The 16,986-nt window shown below is 38.8% G+C and overlaps 1 protein-coding gene across 3 annotated transcripts in view; it reads right to left on the bottom strand.

The window, feature by feature from the left end:
* ACSL4 (acyl-CoA synthetase long chain family member 4) overlaps window positions 1-16,986 on the bottom strand; it is a 37,156-nt gene that overhangs the window by 15,813 nt on the left and 4,357 nt on the right. For all 3 annotated transcript variants that reach the window (XM_064159430.1, XM_064159431.1, XM_064159432.1), the window contains exon 2: window positions 2,089-2,131. The gene's annotated coding sequence lies outside the window, so the exon portion shown is untranslated. The remainder of the gene's footprint in view (window positions 1-2,088; window positions 2,132-16,986) is intronic.

Raw genomic sequence — 16,986 nt, 5'->3', positions numbered from 1 at the left:
ATGTCAGACACTTGGAAAAGGATTACATGGATTAGCTTTCCCCTCTCTAAAAGCTACTTTGATATATGATTTTCAGAAGTCCAGGTATGGAAAATAGAATCCAATTTGAGTGATTTAATCCAGTTTCAAATAAAGCATGCTTTCGCAAGATTTGGTCTGCATGTCAGAAACGTTTCCTCCTTAGTGAGAACTGGGCCTGAATAAAGACCAGAGAGGTGAGGAGAAAAACAAAAAGCACTACAGCAAACCATGGCTGTGGCTGGCCTGCTGGTCTGTAACCAGCCTGCACTACTGGGTAGAAGGTACAGGTCTTTATCGTCATCTGGGGGCCTGCAAACATCATCAATGATGTACACAGCAAAAAGCAAAAGGCGTAGGTGCACCGAGAGAAGAGCAGCACCTCAGGTCTGTAGGGCAGGGAGTAACACTGACTGCTTACTGCAAAGCCCAGTCTGTCCTGGACAGAATCTGATAAACAGAACCCATGAGCACAGGGGAGTTTGCAGAGCTCCATCAAGAATTAAGAGAATGTGGGCACACCTCAAACTGTGCCTTTATTAACATATAGGTGGTGAGGGAGGCTACAATTAACATTTCAGGCTAAACAAGACAACTGCTACTAGCACCATAACAGGCACCTATTAATAGGTTGTTGGGGTTTTAACTAAGAATTCCAGCACCTGCAGGAGTGTTGTAGCCACTATCAACAGCATTTAATGTAATGTAAGACTAAGAGATCTGCAGATACCGAAAATAACCTGATCACATTCATTCTGCAACTAAATCAGTAGAATAAAACTACTGAATGCTAAACTACGCTCAGACTTCTTCAGACAAAGATTATTCTGCATTTTTAAATGGCAAAAGAGAATGCTCCATTCTTTTCAAAACATACATGCTTATTCTTCTCTAGTTAACCTCATCATCTTCAACTGCTCAGCAGTCACACCTCAGCAGGAGACAACATTTTTAATTCCCTAAGCTCCAGCTCTCCAAAATGAAGGTTTATTGGGTTTTATTACAAATCTTCCATGATATTTTTGTTCCAATTAATTCAGTGCTCCAGAAGCAGCAGTTGAGCTTGTATTTAAGACACAAGCCATCCACAGAGCTAAGACTAGTCAGGAAACTTCATTGTACACCCATGATGAAACACAATGCTACATGTTTGAATAAACCTCATGGAGAACTCCACTGCTCTTACAACAAAAAGCATATGACCAGAGACAATGCCTTGGATGAGAAGCAGACTTGAACTAATGCAAACAATCTAACACAACAAGACAGTACCACAGCTTTCCTGCAGCTGAACAGCTTCTTCAGTAGTTCTACAGGTGAAAAACTGATCACTGAATCAAGAACTCAACCAATGCAGAAAGGGAGGCGAGGATGGGGCTCTCGTTTACTTACATTCTTTAGTGAATGACCAATACTATAAGAAGGCATTTCATTTAACTTCTCCATTTAATTTTCTGTACATTAATTTTATACATTATATTTAAGCTATTTAACAGCTTGTATAACAGTAACCAACCACAAGATTTTCAGAGTATTTTCTGTTAATGTTACTACAACGGACACAAAGAACTAAAGATCCTGTGTTCACACACTGATTTGCTTAATACTTCCTAATTAAATATATACTAATAGCCTTTAGCAATACCTGTTTATTGAAATGATCTCATCTTTCCACTCTTTGTTACTGTATCTGGGCAATAGTGAAATGAATTGAAGTCTATGGTAAAAAAAGGGGAAAGCTCCAACCCAACATGAAGTGATGGGGACCTGCTCCTACTGTCAGCTAATCACTAATGAGATGCAAATGAATTATTAAATTACTATAAACAGGCATTTCACAATATCCAGTTCACATTTTATTACTAATTATATATACAAATACATAAAAATGTAGCAACTTAATATATTAAACCCCAGCAATTTAAAAATCTATCTTGAGCAAAATCAGTTCTAATTCTTAACAAGCATCAGTTGAAAAAAATCTTAGTATGACCCAGAAAGTTAAGGCTTTTTCCTTTAAACACAGTCATAACAACTGACACACAGACAGAGACACACAAGTTTACTTACAAGGTAACTGACCGTGATGATTAAGGGCTTTTGTCAATTATATCTATATTAAAACAGAAAAAAAAAGAAAAAGAAAAGAGAGAATATTAGAAGTTAGGAATGGTTTTCACCTTGCAGGAAGGAGGAGTCTTTAGAATCTCTAATGCTCCTGACAAACAGCTTAAGAGTTCAGACACATGGCATGGGTTATCCATACAGAAGAAAATTCTACTGCTGAAAAAGACAAAGCTTGCATATTACAGTGTACAGATAAAGATGAAGCCACCTCAAGGAAGTGGATTTTTTATGGGGACCCTCCCTGTTTAAACATGTTCTGAATAAAGCCATAAACAGAAGCTTAATTTAATTAACAAAAACAGGCAGGAAAAAGACTTTCAGATTCTATATAGTCCATTCTTCTTCCTCAGGACAGAACCAACAAGACCTTTATCATTGTTGATGAGCGGGTATCAGAAAGACACATTAATTCAGGGCTATCCATAGCATACACTGCCCAAGAAAGTCATAAAGGATATGAAGTAATTTGGGTACTGAGGTGAGAGGGGAGTTTACAGCACAAAAGCATGGGTTTGGAGGCAGTGAAGCTCCACTGCTACCATTGCCTAGTGTAATAAAAAACAAAAAAGATGTCTGTATGTAGTTATACAGCTATTACTTCAACATGTCTGCTGCATAATCATTCTCATGAACTACTTGAGTTTATGTATAGAAAATAGGTTTCACCTAGTTATATTTCATTAGCCTTCCTATAAAAGCCTGAGATGTCAATCAATGTACCAGTTTTTATAGACAGAAACTTTGTCAAACATCCTTTACAGAATTCTCCTGCAAACATTTTCCCTTGAAATATGAAATAAAAGACACAGCGATGTTTCGGGTGTTACTGGCACCTGCATGTGGCTGTATAGGATTTTGATCCATAACAGAAATATCCCTTTTTTTTGCCAAATAAATATTGTTCATATTTCAGACACAATGCACTGCAGACTGACATACCAAGCACACGTGATTCCATTTCATACCAATGCCATTTGAGTAGAAGCCAAACCTAGCTCTTCAAATTACACTTTGTGTCTTCATCTTTTATTTAAGTTTAATTATACTTTAAGAAAAAGGATGAGATGCAATATTCCCATCATTGAACCATCAATAATACCCTCGAGGCAAGCCAAGTACATATTACTTAAGCATAACACTTTTGTTCTCAGTAAACTTCCTCTTTCCTCACAAATCCGAGGAAATGTAGCTCTCGTGAAAAAAAAAACATTGTCAAACTAAAACTGTTATGCAATACATGACTATTTAGAATAACTAGTATTTTATACTGACTTACAGAGCTCATTGTGTCCCTTAACGTGCAAAGTAGCTAGCCAATTTAGATGCTTATCTATTTTGGAAGCAGCAGAGCATCCAGTTCTTTATATAGGAAACTCACATTCCCATAACAGCAACAATGTATGTCAGGCATGACTACAGTCTAAGAATAACCCAACCCAAAACAGATACAGTTTCTCCTCTAGGTAGCTGTGTTTTCAGCATCTCCAAAGGATTTTCCTCAGGTGAATAAGTTTCTAGAAGTTTTTACACAGTGCATCTCTAGACTAGAGTTAAAAAAATTCTGGTCCAAGCTTACTAAAGAACCAACCAACGTGAATGCTTATACTAACACTGACACTGTATTTTGGGGACTGCCACATATGGAAGAGATGTTAAGTGCAGTCTGACATCAATATCCTCTATTAAAAAGCTTCAGAGACAGATAATATGCAAAATGTCATTGTTGTGCTGGAATAGAAGGACCTCTCTTCATAATTTTTTGTGAATTTAACTGAAAATCTAAGAGACAACTGAAAGTGTTCTGTATATATATATATATATCTATCTCAATAGCTTGTAAATAGTTTTAAAAGCTTAAGTAAGAGCAAAGTGTGTGTGTACACCAGGGAGAGAGTTTACACCTCTGGAAGAGGCTGTCAAGGGGCAAAGAAATGCCCAGATCTTCTCTGCATGTAACTATTCATAAGGAACAGAATCAACTTACCCAGCACTTGCCTGCACTACTAGAATTTCTAAATATAATTAAGCCCAAATAAATATCAGCAGCCAGAAATTTAATCCTTTGGAGTTTAATTTTAATAAGGCAGGAAATGATTACCTTCTCTAGAAAAGGCTTTAATTAGCCCAAGTCCAAAACACTGTGAAGGTTTAATATTGAAAGTTTATTATCCTTCCTCCTGTTAAAAAGCTTGCCAGGGATACAGTTTACTGTGTAGCAGCATGATCAGAAGAAAAACATACTTCCAACATGAACTGCAAATTTCAAAACTTTTTTTTTTCCCCATTACATTAGAAAAATCTTCCAGGTGGCATTAGGCAGGAAAAAGCATTTTAGCTTGTGAAGAAAATCTGGAATCTGCAAAGCAAGAAGTTGTTTAGTTTAAAAACAACACCAGAGGAAGTCCTGGTTCCCCTGCAACTGAGCTCTTGCCAACTTCAAATGGAGACACAATTCTGGGTTTATCCTGAGTACTTGGGGTTAACTCCTTTCAGGAAGTTCTGAGCTCTTCCCAAACAATCCAGTATGAGTAAGTAACAACTGTTTCCAGAACTTCTCCAACATTCAGACAGATCTAAACATTTTGGAAACCACAGTAAGCGTTTGTAGCTCCTAAGTGGAAAAGTGGTTCTACACGGTGGAAAAAAACAAGAGTTGACCTGAATAGATGCATTGGTTATGATAACTGTCAGTTTCTGGAAGGGAATTTAATCACTGTCTGCTAGTCCTGAATCTATTCCAGTACCAGAACAGAAAGAGCATAGGATTTTAAAAAAACTACAGAAAGACTGAGAATGTCACATTGCCAGGAAGGGGCAGCAAGCTTGAACACAATTTTAAAACATGAGTGCATATGACCAGGCTCTCCAAATTTTCATCTCCCAGATTTATACCTGTCACGCACAAGAATGAGAGAACATTTCTACAGATGAGAAGAGTACGATTAAATAGCTCTAAGAGTTTCAAGAGTGTTGTGGCTAATTGCAACTTTTGAGATCAGAAAGATTAAAAGAAGAAAAACCAAGGGAAATTACTCAGTTTTTACATCATGTTCTTTTGACAACTCTGCCAACATTAATGCAAGTTACTCATTGTAGAAAGAGTACACAAAGTCCCATTTTTGTTCCTTTCTCACAGGCAAATTTCTACATATTTTCCTCTTACATAATAGTGTACATCAGAAGGCAATTAAAACTCCAGAAGTAAGCTAATCAAATACTAGCAGGTTTCAGAAGTACTTCTGTGCTCTATCAGTGCAAAAGTAGCTCAAAGCAAGAGCTCTCAGACTCTCAGCCTAGGTCTGCACAGTCGAAGTACTGTTACCTATGTCCCAGCAAACAGGGAGAGGGGATCCTCAGTCAGGTACACAGTGGATCCTGATATTAAGCCTAGCGTCCTTATTTAAGTATATCTTTCCTGTTTGAAATCGCAAACCCACAAGTAGTATTAGGAAATCTTTCTCCTGCTGCTGCTTAAGCAGTAGTTAATACAATGTTTTACTTAGCTACTAAACAAAGATGGGATTTATTTTTGGTTTCAAGAAAAATAGTATTGTCCATTGTATTCACTAGTTGTGTTTTACTTCCTCAGAACACAGTCACTTAATCAGAAAAAGAAATCAGTGTCAGATATCACACACTGCTGCAGCAAGTGGTGTAATGGAAACCAGACCTGTCATGCTGACCTGGTACCTCTCAATTATCTAACAGACTGGTGTGAATCTCTCCTCATCTTGTAACAGAAGGGCAAGCAAATATTTGGTGAAAGGGTAAGAGCCGTTTGTGTGCCCTAAAGGCAGAAAACATAAAAGGCCAAGGCAGGATTCCACAACCGAAAACACACCGAACTGGGAAAGCATTTCCTCTAGACCCACCTCTCTTACTTCTGCCTCATTAAATTCTACCCAGAATCCACACTGAATATGTGAGGCACATTCTCCCCAACAATTCCTCTCTCACAAGCCTGTACGGGACTGGTTATGCTGCGATCTCATCAAAAGAGCACGCAAGGTTCCGAGTCAATCCAGTTTATGCTACGGTACTGGGAATGCCAGCAGTCACTATAGACAGCCTTGGCTGTTTTCACACTTTTCATGTTGTAAAGGAAGTGGGAGGCATCCTTCTGTTTCATTGCCATTCTAGTTCATGAGCCCTGTAAGGACCGGTGGCTGGGGCTGACAGTATCTCAGAAGAGGATGGAAAATGAGAAAATCTGCAACATAATGATGTTGCCTCAAAACTCCATCTACAAAATATATTTGGACTAAAAAGCATAAAAATTCAAAAGGAAAACGCCTGTTCTAGACTCTACAGAAGGATTCTTGCCTGATGCCCTCAACATAGACCTCAATCTCAGCAGCCATTATGGCAAATGTTACTCTTCCTCTGATGTTTCAACAGCAGATACACAATCATTCTGTTTCCACTCTTCCTCTGATGTTTCAACAGCAGATACACAATCGTTCTGTTTCAAAACAAGCACATCAGAAGGCAAGCAGCGTGATCGAGGACAAATTTTAATTCTAGAGGCTACATGGCCATGGAAATTCTCCAGCAAATGCTTTGTAAACAATCAAGCTAGAATTGATAATCTTCCTTCTGCAATACAAAGTGGACAGACTGATTAGGTCTGTGTTTAGCCATACACCCATTTTGCAGTGGAGAGTGGCTCTGATGATCCAACCAGTGAGATTTCAGTTATCACCAGCTTTTAATTTTCTGCTTCTTTCTCAGTAGTAAACTGCTTTGCAAAAATGCTTTGCTAGTGGCCTCTCCTAAAACTGTTGAATTATACACTCCAGAAAAATCAGTTTGAGACCTGCAAAGCCCTATTTGCCACATCCTCCACGAGGTTTTTCTTGCCTGCAAATACTGTCTTTGAGAAATCGAATACTGCAAGTCACATAATCCCCCACTACATACAATTGATACTAAAACCAGTTTCACACATTACAAAACAGGGTTTGTCAAGTGGTTCCTCACATGAAAATCATGCCTCCTTTTGAGTGTTGACTTGCTAAGTTCAAGCCTTTGGAAACATTCTCTTACTTCAGGCAACTTCAGATAAATTACAAAGCCTGTTACTCTATCTGTGTTTCACTGCAGAAGACCTTTGCATTCATTCTTACTGTATCAGTTTGCAACTAGGGACCAGAGATAAAAATTAAACAAAGATAAAGAGAGGAATTAAGCTGTACAAATGAAGCAGGTGAAATAAAATTTAAAGAAAGCACTAAACATGCAGACTACTCAGTTCATGATACAGACCCATACAGTTTGTGCAGTCTCTAACATAGTAACTACAAAGCATGTAAACCTGATTTTTGTAACTAGATCATGTTTAAAACTTTCAGTTTTAAAGGCGATTCGAAGTTGAAAATGTAATTGAAGATACCAATTACAAGTTCAGCTAGAAAAGGGAAAAGTAAACCAGTGCAAAAGCACACAAGAGATTTCACACTTCATTTTTTTATGTGGAATGCAGGCATCTGAAAACTGCTATAGTGCTCTGTGGTGTCCTTAGTTGAGCAATTTTATGTTGCATTGAAAGGGACAAGAAACACTCACACAGGTTAATTCTTTGGGTAACTTCTTAGTCACCATTTCATTTCACTTCGATGGTCTGGGTTTTACTCTGCCTCCTCTCTGAAACATAGCTGACAAAGCTGGGTTTCTTAAGTTAAGAACTCGTTTTCCCTGCATTTCCCTAGCACAATAAAAATAAATAACTAACTTTAAAAGACTTTTAGTCTTCCAAGTCAGATGCACTGTTCCTGTTTCTGTAACATTCATGTGTGATGGGGGCACTGCAGATTGCAAGTGCAAATATAACTTGTGTAACTAATAGTTTGCTTCTAATTGCTGGGTGCCTTCCTGGGTCTATGGCACATTCATTTTAATCTGTTTTCAATTCACTGTCAGCATGAGGAACATATGCGTGGTCAACTGGTTATTTGAGAACTAGGCTGCTCATCTTCCCTCTTATGTTATCCTATGTTTATGATAATCATTTCAGCAATTAGGACAACAGGTGCCTTTTATTTTGCAAGTAAAGATGAAAGACTAAGAGAAGTACATTTCCCTGGGTAGAAGTCTTTCACTATTTACCCAGAGATGATGTATTTATGCTTATGCCTGTAGGATACAACTGCTTCACCCAGATTATATGCATTCCAGTTCAGACTCATCATGGTATTAGGGATGGACAAATGTTAATGATGTTTTACTCAACAAAGAAAGGAAAAAAAAAAATTAAGAGTCAATTACATTACCCTAGCTGCATAGATTAAATATTAACTCTTATTTCCTGGCCTCAAATCTGATACATTCCCAAATATGCATGTCCTAGGGGGGATGGTGTGTACTCGTGTGATGACGCATTGATAACAGCTGAAGTAAAATGGCATTTCCCAATATAAAATAAAATAGTAACATGACTATTACTACATAAGAACAGAAGTTAGGAGACAGTGAAGACCATATAATTCTTTTTTTAATAGATTTTGACAAATAGGCTCATCTGACCAAAGCTGGGTAACATGAGCACAGCAGAGCCAGTCATTAAATCCCATTTCCTTGATTCATAGATTTCCTGAAACCTAACAGCATTGCTCTGTAGTAATCTTCTTGTGAAAGAAACAACTCAAGCAGTAAAATGTTAAAGTTCAGGAGTGTAAGTGCAACTTGGCAGCCAAAGAGGCAACGTAACAGCACAGATCATCATAATCCGTCCTAATGCTCCATTGAGACAGTCCAGTAATATTAACCTCCTGTGATCCCTTGAAATCCAGACACAATAATGGACTTCGACTCCTTCTCCTTTTTACTGTAGCTACCCTGACATACACCACTTTTTAAATGTCTTGCCAACAGGGACTGTTGTGTAATTTAACAGACTGAAATTCTAAGTGTAATCCTATATTGCTTCTGAAAGCCTGACTGTCTCTACAGCTTTCATTTATGCAAGAAATTCTGCCACCAGTTTTATATTTACCTTTATTGCCTTTCAAAACTTCCATTGTCTCTCATCAGTGGCATTAGGCTGCTTTATTCTCAGACAGTGGTTGTAATTTAGCTAGTGAAATTAATTACATACTTAAAAACAGAGAGGGAGGTGGAGAATTAAATGTTTCTCATTTGTACTGCATTATCAGTCTTTTGCCTACCAAAAGGGTACTGAGGGGGGAATTTTCTACAAGTTCTTAGGGATTTTGCAGAATTCTATTGATACAGTCAACAAGAGGAGCACCAGAGCTGGGAAACGCTTTCCTCTTTCTCTTAGAAGCTCACATCCAAAGCCAAATACTTCCCTTTTTTTGGGTGACTAAGCACAATGAATTAGATTTTCTTATTTGCAATTTGGAGAAGTTCTCTTCTTGCGGATGTTTTGATAACATAGATGACTCTGGGTGGATACTTAAAAAAATACAAGTTTAAGAAAACTGTTCCCACCCATGGTCATTTGAGATGGTGGCCTCTGAGATTTCAAGCCTGAGTCATCTGTACTTTTCATTTTCATTGTGTAACCAGTTAAGCTGCAGAGGAAAGTGGTTTGAGAGTCAATAAAATTTAGGAACATTGGGGGAAAGCATAATTGAACTTTTTGCAAAGTGAAAAAGCGATGATGCTATTCATGTTTACGGAATTAAGTATTATTGTGGTCTTAATGCAAAATGCTAGCACAGTATATTGCTTGCTTCATGGTGAACCTGCCTTATCACTTTCTAGCCAAACACACCCACATTCACTCTAGATATCCATCACCTCTAGATATCCATCACCTCTTGAGTGACACCTGGAAATACCAGATAAAACTTTACCTAAAACAGGACTTCATCCTGCAGCTCCTTACTCACTTGAAACTTTCTGTGAGCAAACTTACTTTCTGCTACCTTCATGTACTTTTAATGATAGACTGAGGTATCATTAGGGTACATTTAACAACATTATTTAGCAACTCAAGTACTACTTTTTTATAAGAAACATCTGGAGATATAGACTGGGAATGAGTTGTACATGGATAATAAAACTTAATACTGTGTACACCAATTTAGTCAGAGAAGTTGGAGGTTTAACCTATCAGCGAGGGAGGTAGTACTGGTGATGGCATTTTCTACCAGGGAAGGCAATTTTACCTAACTCTGTCCTAACAGTTCTTTGATTTTTATCTGCACTTCAGAGAGGAAGTGAGATGACCACACAAGTTTCAGTACCTTTTCTTCTACAAGGCTAAGTGTACGTTCAAGTTTTTAGATTTAGCAGCTCTAAGCACTATTTTGTTCAATCTCCTGAGCAGCCTAACACGACAGAAAAGCAATGCAAAAATAGTATGAGCATAAATATTCCCACCATGACAGAACAAGGTAGAAAGTTGCACAGTTCTTAGAGAAAAGTGGGTGAAAAAAAGGTAGGAAAAAACCCACAACCTCTGAGAGAGTTTTAAACAGCAAGGTTTTGAGCTTTACCAGCCCCACATACATGTCCTTGCACATTTACCACTCTTTTTTTGCTGACACAAGCATGCTGAAGGGCATACCATTCAGAGGCAGGCAGCTCTTGATGGTCTTAGTCCAAAACACCTGAGCAGATTTTGCAAAACTGCAGCAGACATACTTACGGACTGGGTCACAGCATCTACTGCGTGCTCAGAGCTGGAGCTGGGCGCAGAGACGGCACAGAGCAAGTCGGCTCTCGCCAAGCAGCTGAGTAACTCTGTCTTACCTGGCTGCGCCTGTGCTGCTGTGTCCTACCTCACAGAGCAACACACAGCCACAGAGCTTCCTGGCAGGAATTTGTTCAAGTCCTGCTGCGTCAGAGGACATAAAAAAGTGGGTGTGGCTATCTGCAGCACACCACGCAGCTGAAACTCGAGTGGCTTGATAGCAACTATTCACTAGTATCTAGACCACCTTTAATACGAGTAGAACTGGAGTCACGGTAGCACCTGCATGTACAACACCAGACCGAACAGAAAGTGGTCTTAGACTTAACACATTCGGAAGGAAGCACAAAGAGGGAAACTGACTTTCAACTTATTTTAGGAATTTGTTTGCTCTGAGAAAGGGATGGAAAAAATCCTTAGTGTGACACTGTGTACCACAACAGTAATAAAAAGAAATAAATATATGATTTAATGTGGTAGCGAATGCAGTGGAAGTCAAAATGCTAACATTGTCAGAAAATGTGTCAGTTTTCAACCTGAGAACAGACAGTCATGCTCCCTAGAAGTCTGTCAGCAATTGGACTGGTCATTACAGTGATGGCATGACAAAGTTCCCTGCTGGAAGGGTTTAGTAAGAGTTAAGTGCCCACTCCTTAGTTATTGTCAGTCTTACTGCTCACTAGCATACAGAAATGTAAGTGTCTCTTCAATGCAGACAATTCAGATGCTTCTAGCTAAGTGGGTTGTTAAATTCACCAAAAAATCTTTAAAAACATTGAACAGGCACCTCTTAGGCTACAAGCACATCTGAACAGACTATTCAATCCATCCTTTTTCCGGATCGGTAACAGGAGCTTTGTCAGCTGCTTGTGGTCAGTACCAGTTGTACAATTGCAAAATGCTACCTGCTACTTGAAAACACAGAACAGGCTGATCCTGTACTTTACTTTAGGTCAGAACATACCATTGGGAACTCATTACACTGATGTGCTCTATTTTCACCTAAATGCTACATTCTTAAATCCATGTAATGCTACCCTAGTTATGGAAATATTTTTCATTTTCAGCTTTTTTAAGGCATGGCAAACTTAGAAACTAAGAGATAATATGTAACAAATGTATTAAACCGATTTGTCTTTCTGAGAAACACAGCTGTATTACCTTAGATAAACAGACAACAGAAACTTTTATCCACTGTGACCTTTCAGAGAATAAGATCACACATTCCTTCCACCTTTACATTTGCATGTAGTATCTGGGTACAGACCACAACTCAAAAGGCAGGAAAACAAGCGTTAAAACAGTTGGTATGGTTCTAAAGTCTCATACTTTAGCTAGAAAATAGTATTAGCTATGTTGGTTTCTTATTTCCATGCAGAAAATTATGATCTAACTGCAGTGAAAGTGACCTGAATAATCAGGTCACCTGAAGGTTTTCCCAAAGCCCTTTTTCTCCATTATCCTTTCTGCCCCTGCCTGTTTGTCTTTCTCCCCCACTGCAATTCAGACTGATTTTGTCCAGGTTAAATGAGAATTATTTTCCAAACAATGACAACTTTTTAAGTGGGTGTAGGTCATACCTGAATAGCTGCAGTATTTCTACAGTGGGCAGAAGTAGAGAAAAAGACAAGGCTGGTCACTATCTGATGTTTTTCATTAGATAATGTGACCTGGAAAGAGGGACACTTACTTCTGATCCGTCTTTGCATGTGATTATCACTCATCAAACTACCTTTGAGCATTCAAAAAACCTGAATTCAGCTCAAGACCAGAGCAAGTTTTCCTCTTCAGTTCTGTTAGGCTTCAGCTTCCAGACTGTTCAGCACGCTCTCTTTTTCAGCTGAGTTTTACAGAACCGTAATGTACACTGCGTAAGTTTAAAGGTATGCAAGAAAAACATGCCTGGCAGACTAAGCTCCAGTGAAATACTGACATCTTGCTCGGATCCCTGTTCCAACTCCTCCTTCCTTACCCTGTGTTTCACTGAAGAACAGCAGGCTCAGTTTCACTTTCCAGTTGTTTCTCTTCCCTCTGGTGATATTTTTCATAATGAAAGCACTTTTGACAAAGTTGTTTGAACAGAGGAGCTCATGAAAATGCAAAACTATTTACATGGTTATGAACTAAATACAGAATCCATTTTCATAATGAAAATTAAACGCACACATCTAACAAAGGCACAGAACCAAGGCTATCTCACGTTCAGTAGTAAATTACACTGTGTAAACACACAGCGTGACTCGGTTGTACATACATAAGTCCTCATGGAAAGCAATGTGCAAAATGACAAACTAACAGGCTACTATGGACACACAAACTACTCCAGCCTCATTCTCCACTTCAGCATCCAGTGCAAAAAGACCACAGGCACCTCCAGGCAGCACTTCTTGCTTCTTTCTCATTTTTCTTTTCTTTTGCTATATCACTTTGCTGTTATTTGACATTACACCAGTTGCAGACTTACTCTCTCAACTCTTCTAGGCAACATTCACAGCTTAAATATTGCTGTAAAACTGCACCTTGTGATTCTTTCCATAAGCATGTTTTCACTGGGCAAACAAAACAAAACAAAACATGCTGTACTAAGAACAGGAAAGAGGTCAGAGAGGTTGGTGCTTAAAGCTGATTTTAATATATAACACAATTTGAGCAAACTTTATTGAATTGACAGGATCATGACCTCAATATAGTGGAGGCTCAGGAGTTAACTTTCCCAATCCAAAGTGGTTGTGTGGGACAGGAAGCAGCGGCAGCTGACAACTGAGTCGACCGTTTAAGCTATTAAATGAATGTCCTCATTCATAAGTTTGGGGGTTTTGGTCCAAGGCAACATTCAGCCTGCAGTGATAAAGCAGTTCCCAGCTCCTCAAACTTTACTAGCATGTTTGAAGTAGCAACATGCCACAGGCTGCTCAATAAACCTAGCTTTCAAGAGAGAACATTTATTGAGAATGACTCACTGTGTATTCTACTTATCACATACTTTAGGTACACTGAACATAATAAGATCTCCTCAAAAATTACTGCATGTACAACTACTAGAGAGGAAACAACAAAATACCTGACACTGCCTAGGCAATGTGAAGTGTTTCAGTGAATCTGACCCATTACATCCAAGTGTTAGGTTTATTTTTTTCAGCAATATACTTGCATCCTCTTAGCAGCAAGTATCACATTACAGGCTCCTTGTAATTTTACCTCTAGCTTCACGCTTCACTCAAGCCTACAAACTCAACCTGCCATAAGTATGCACAGAACTATGAACCCAAACATTGTGTGAAGTTAGATCAAACCTTTTGTGGTACCTGCTCATCTGCAGCCTGACCTGACAGAGAGCAAGTGCTCTTCATGTGTCACCGAGTGTGAGAAACCAGCAGCACAGAACATGAGATGAATGCACATTATTTCAGTCTAATGTTGCTCTAAGCACAACTGCACTGCTAGACATTTTGGTTCAAGCTGTGGCACCCAATGCACAGAAACATACATCATAAAATGTATGAAATAGTAACTTATTTAAAACATCACATCTTGTAGCCAGATGAGCAATCATTATACGAACACAAAAGTAAGTGGTTTTTTTTATTTGAGGAGAGTTCTTCCTCTGGCAAATACTGTTGTATCTGAAGCTTGCTGTTGACCCAAGTAAGGTGGATGTAGAATGAGCAATTCAGTTGCTCAGTTTCCAGGAGCACAGCATAGCTTTAGCTTTCTCTTTAAAAGACTAGGAAGAGGTTGACTTTGGTTTCAGGCTAATCAGTACATGTTATCCTGAACTGAGGGGCACAGTTCCCATCTTATAACTGAGTGACCAATGTAAAAAAATTGAGGACAGGAATCCACAGGTTTGTCCCCCTGATGCTGTGGTGGGTAAAGATATGATCAAATGATGAACAGTGGGGCCTCTCCTGTGCCTACAGCAGCCTCTTGTCAGGAGCTGCCTGCATCAGGCACAGCATCAGATCCTCCTGCCATGCAGCTGTCTGTAGCTGAGACCCTTTGGGTTTCACAGCAAGAAATGGGCAAACATAAAAGCCTGTGGGGTTTATCCCTAAAGCAGTGTTTGTCTGCAAAAACATTCATGCAACTGAGGGGCAGTAAAAAAAAAAATCACTTGCACTAGCAGACTGATAAAGAAAACAAAACACTGGTGTTAACTCTGTTCATACCCTGACACTTAACAAAGATTTTCTAGCAGCCATGAAAGAGCCTTGAGGCACACATTTCTATGGTTTATGTTTCTTTTCCAAGAAACTGAAGTGAGAAATACAGACCCCCATGCTTAAACACCTAGCGGCACTGAGCAGAATGTCTCCTTGCGGCACCACAAATTTAATGTTAACATTTATTCAGTTCCTCTCTAGGCTAATATTTTTCTATCTTTATGAGCAAGATTTGTGCAAACAAGGCTCGTAAAAAGGTTCATGGGTCACTTACCAAAGAGGACATTTACTCTGTTTTATGGACTGACTCTCCATTTCTGCTGGGAGCTGAATAGATGGTGTACAAGGGACATAACAGTTACAGAAGCGCGAAGGGTCTGGTAGGCATAGAGATGGCTAAAAATACAACTGTTTGGGAACAGGAGGAAGTATGTTAAGAAATAAGCCTCAGCTTTTGCATGCTTGACATTTGAGTTGTGTTGTTCAAGGGTCAAAAATGTCAGCATGGAAGTGAAGGTGGTTTGAAGTGCTCAGTCCCCAGTAACCTCAACAGCCCAGACACGTCAAACCACACACTGGTGCCCATAGGTTTTACCACTCACAAGGCCCAGCCTTGCACATAGAGGATGCTTGTGGACTGCTGTAGAAGAACATCAGCCATCAGAAATCTCAGCTAAAGGGACTATTACTGCTAAAGTTAATTTTCTAAAGGTACACAGCAAAAACAGTTTTGTAAACCATAGTTGGAACTGAGTAACTGGGTAACTGCACATACAGAGGAAACCTCAGTTAAGATGTGGCTCAGAATGCACATCCTGTATCTTACACTGCGTAAAACAGTGGTATAGGAAAAAAACCCAACTGTAAACATCCTTTCACGTTACTTGAATCTACTGTTGTGTCTCCTAGGGTGTATGTCTTAAGCATTATTTAAATTCAAAACGTCACAAAGTCAGGCAAAGCATCTACTTAAGCAGAACAACACTGTACTCATGCTATTTTGACTTTAGAATAGGTTGCACAGTATCCTAAAAGAGCAAAAAAAGCCACAAACAAAAGAAAATACTCAGGTTTGCTAACAAGTAATTCTGCAAAATATAAACCATTGGCTAGATGCTAAGAAAAAGAATTTCTGTTGGCCATACTTAGACTAATTTTGTACCACAATCAGAATGGGGTAGGGCAAAAAAACTCTGCATTTTAAATGCAAGTAAATTTTAAAATCAATACTCTGGAGACAAGCACTTATGTAACTGCCTTGGTACTTATCTTATTTTCTACAGTAAGGAGACTTAAAACAGAAAACCAAAAAGTCTCTTCAGTTAGTGCAAACTGTAGGAGTGCAAGTGCCAAAATGTCACGTGGTATTTTAATTCTGTCCTTGGTATGTTGACCTGTTTCTAATTTCTCAGGTTTGCGAGTATACCTAGATATTTTTTAATGTATATATGCATTAATATTCTCACTGCTACATTCCTAATTATCAGTGTATGCAAATACAAGCATTGTCCCTGCACATTAACAAAAGGGATGAGCAAAAATCATGAGATGAGCTGCAGCAGCATCACACAGTTCAAAGTAAACCAGATGTGCATACAGGTATTTTTTGCTCTGGTCTTTGGTACTTGACATCACCAATTAATTTATAATAAGAATTGGAGGGGGAAAACTATAAATCTACAGCCTAATAGGCAAGCTACCAGTATGCTTTTAGAAAAAGATGCTCATGTGGTGAAGAGAATCAGCTATCACATCAGTGTACACTGAATGAAATCCTGCTTCATCAGCTTTGTCCTCACTGAACAACAGTGGTATTTGATTATCACAGTTTTAAGCGTCTTGGATTTAAAGTGATAACCAAGGATCCACCTTGGGTCACTTTAAATCTGAGACTTAAATCTGTGATAATTGGTCGATCACTTTATCTCTACCTTGGAGATAAAAATATCTCACCTTGAAGCACAGTGAACTCCTAGCTGCAGGACATCCATTGATTTAGCATCACCTGTACTACAAAAA

The sequence above is a fragment of the Pogoniulus pusillus genome, chromosome 19, assembly GCF_015220805.1.
Source record: "Pogoniulus pusillus isolate bPogPus1 chromosome 19, bPogPus1.pri, whole genome shotgun sequence".
Taxonomy (NCBI): domain Eukaryota; kingdom Metazoa; phylum Chordata; class Aves; order Piciformes; family Lybiidae; genus Pogoniulus; species Pogoniulus pusillus.
This window is presented reverse-complemented; position numbering and strand designations above follow the sequence as displayed.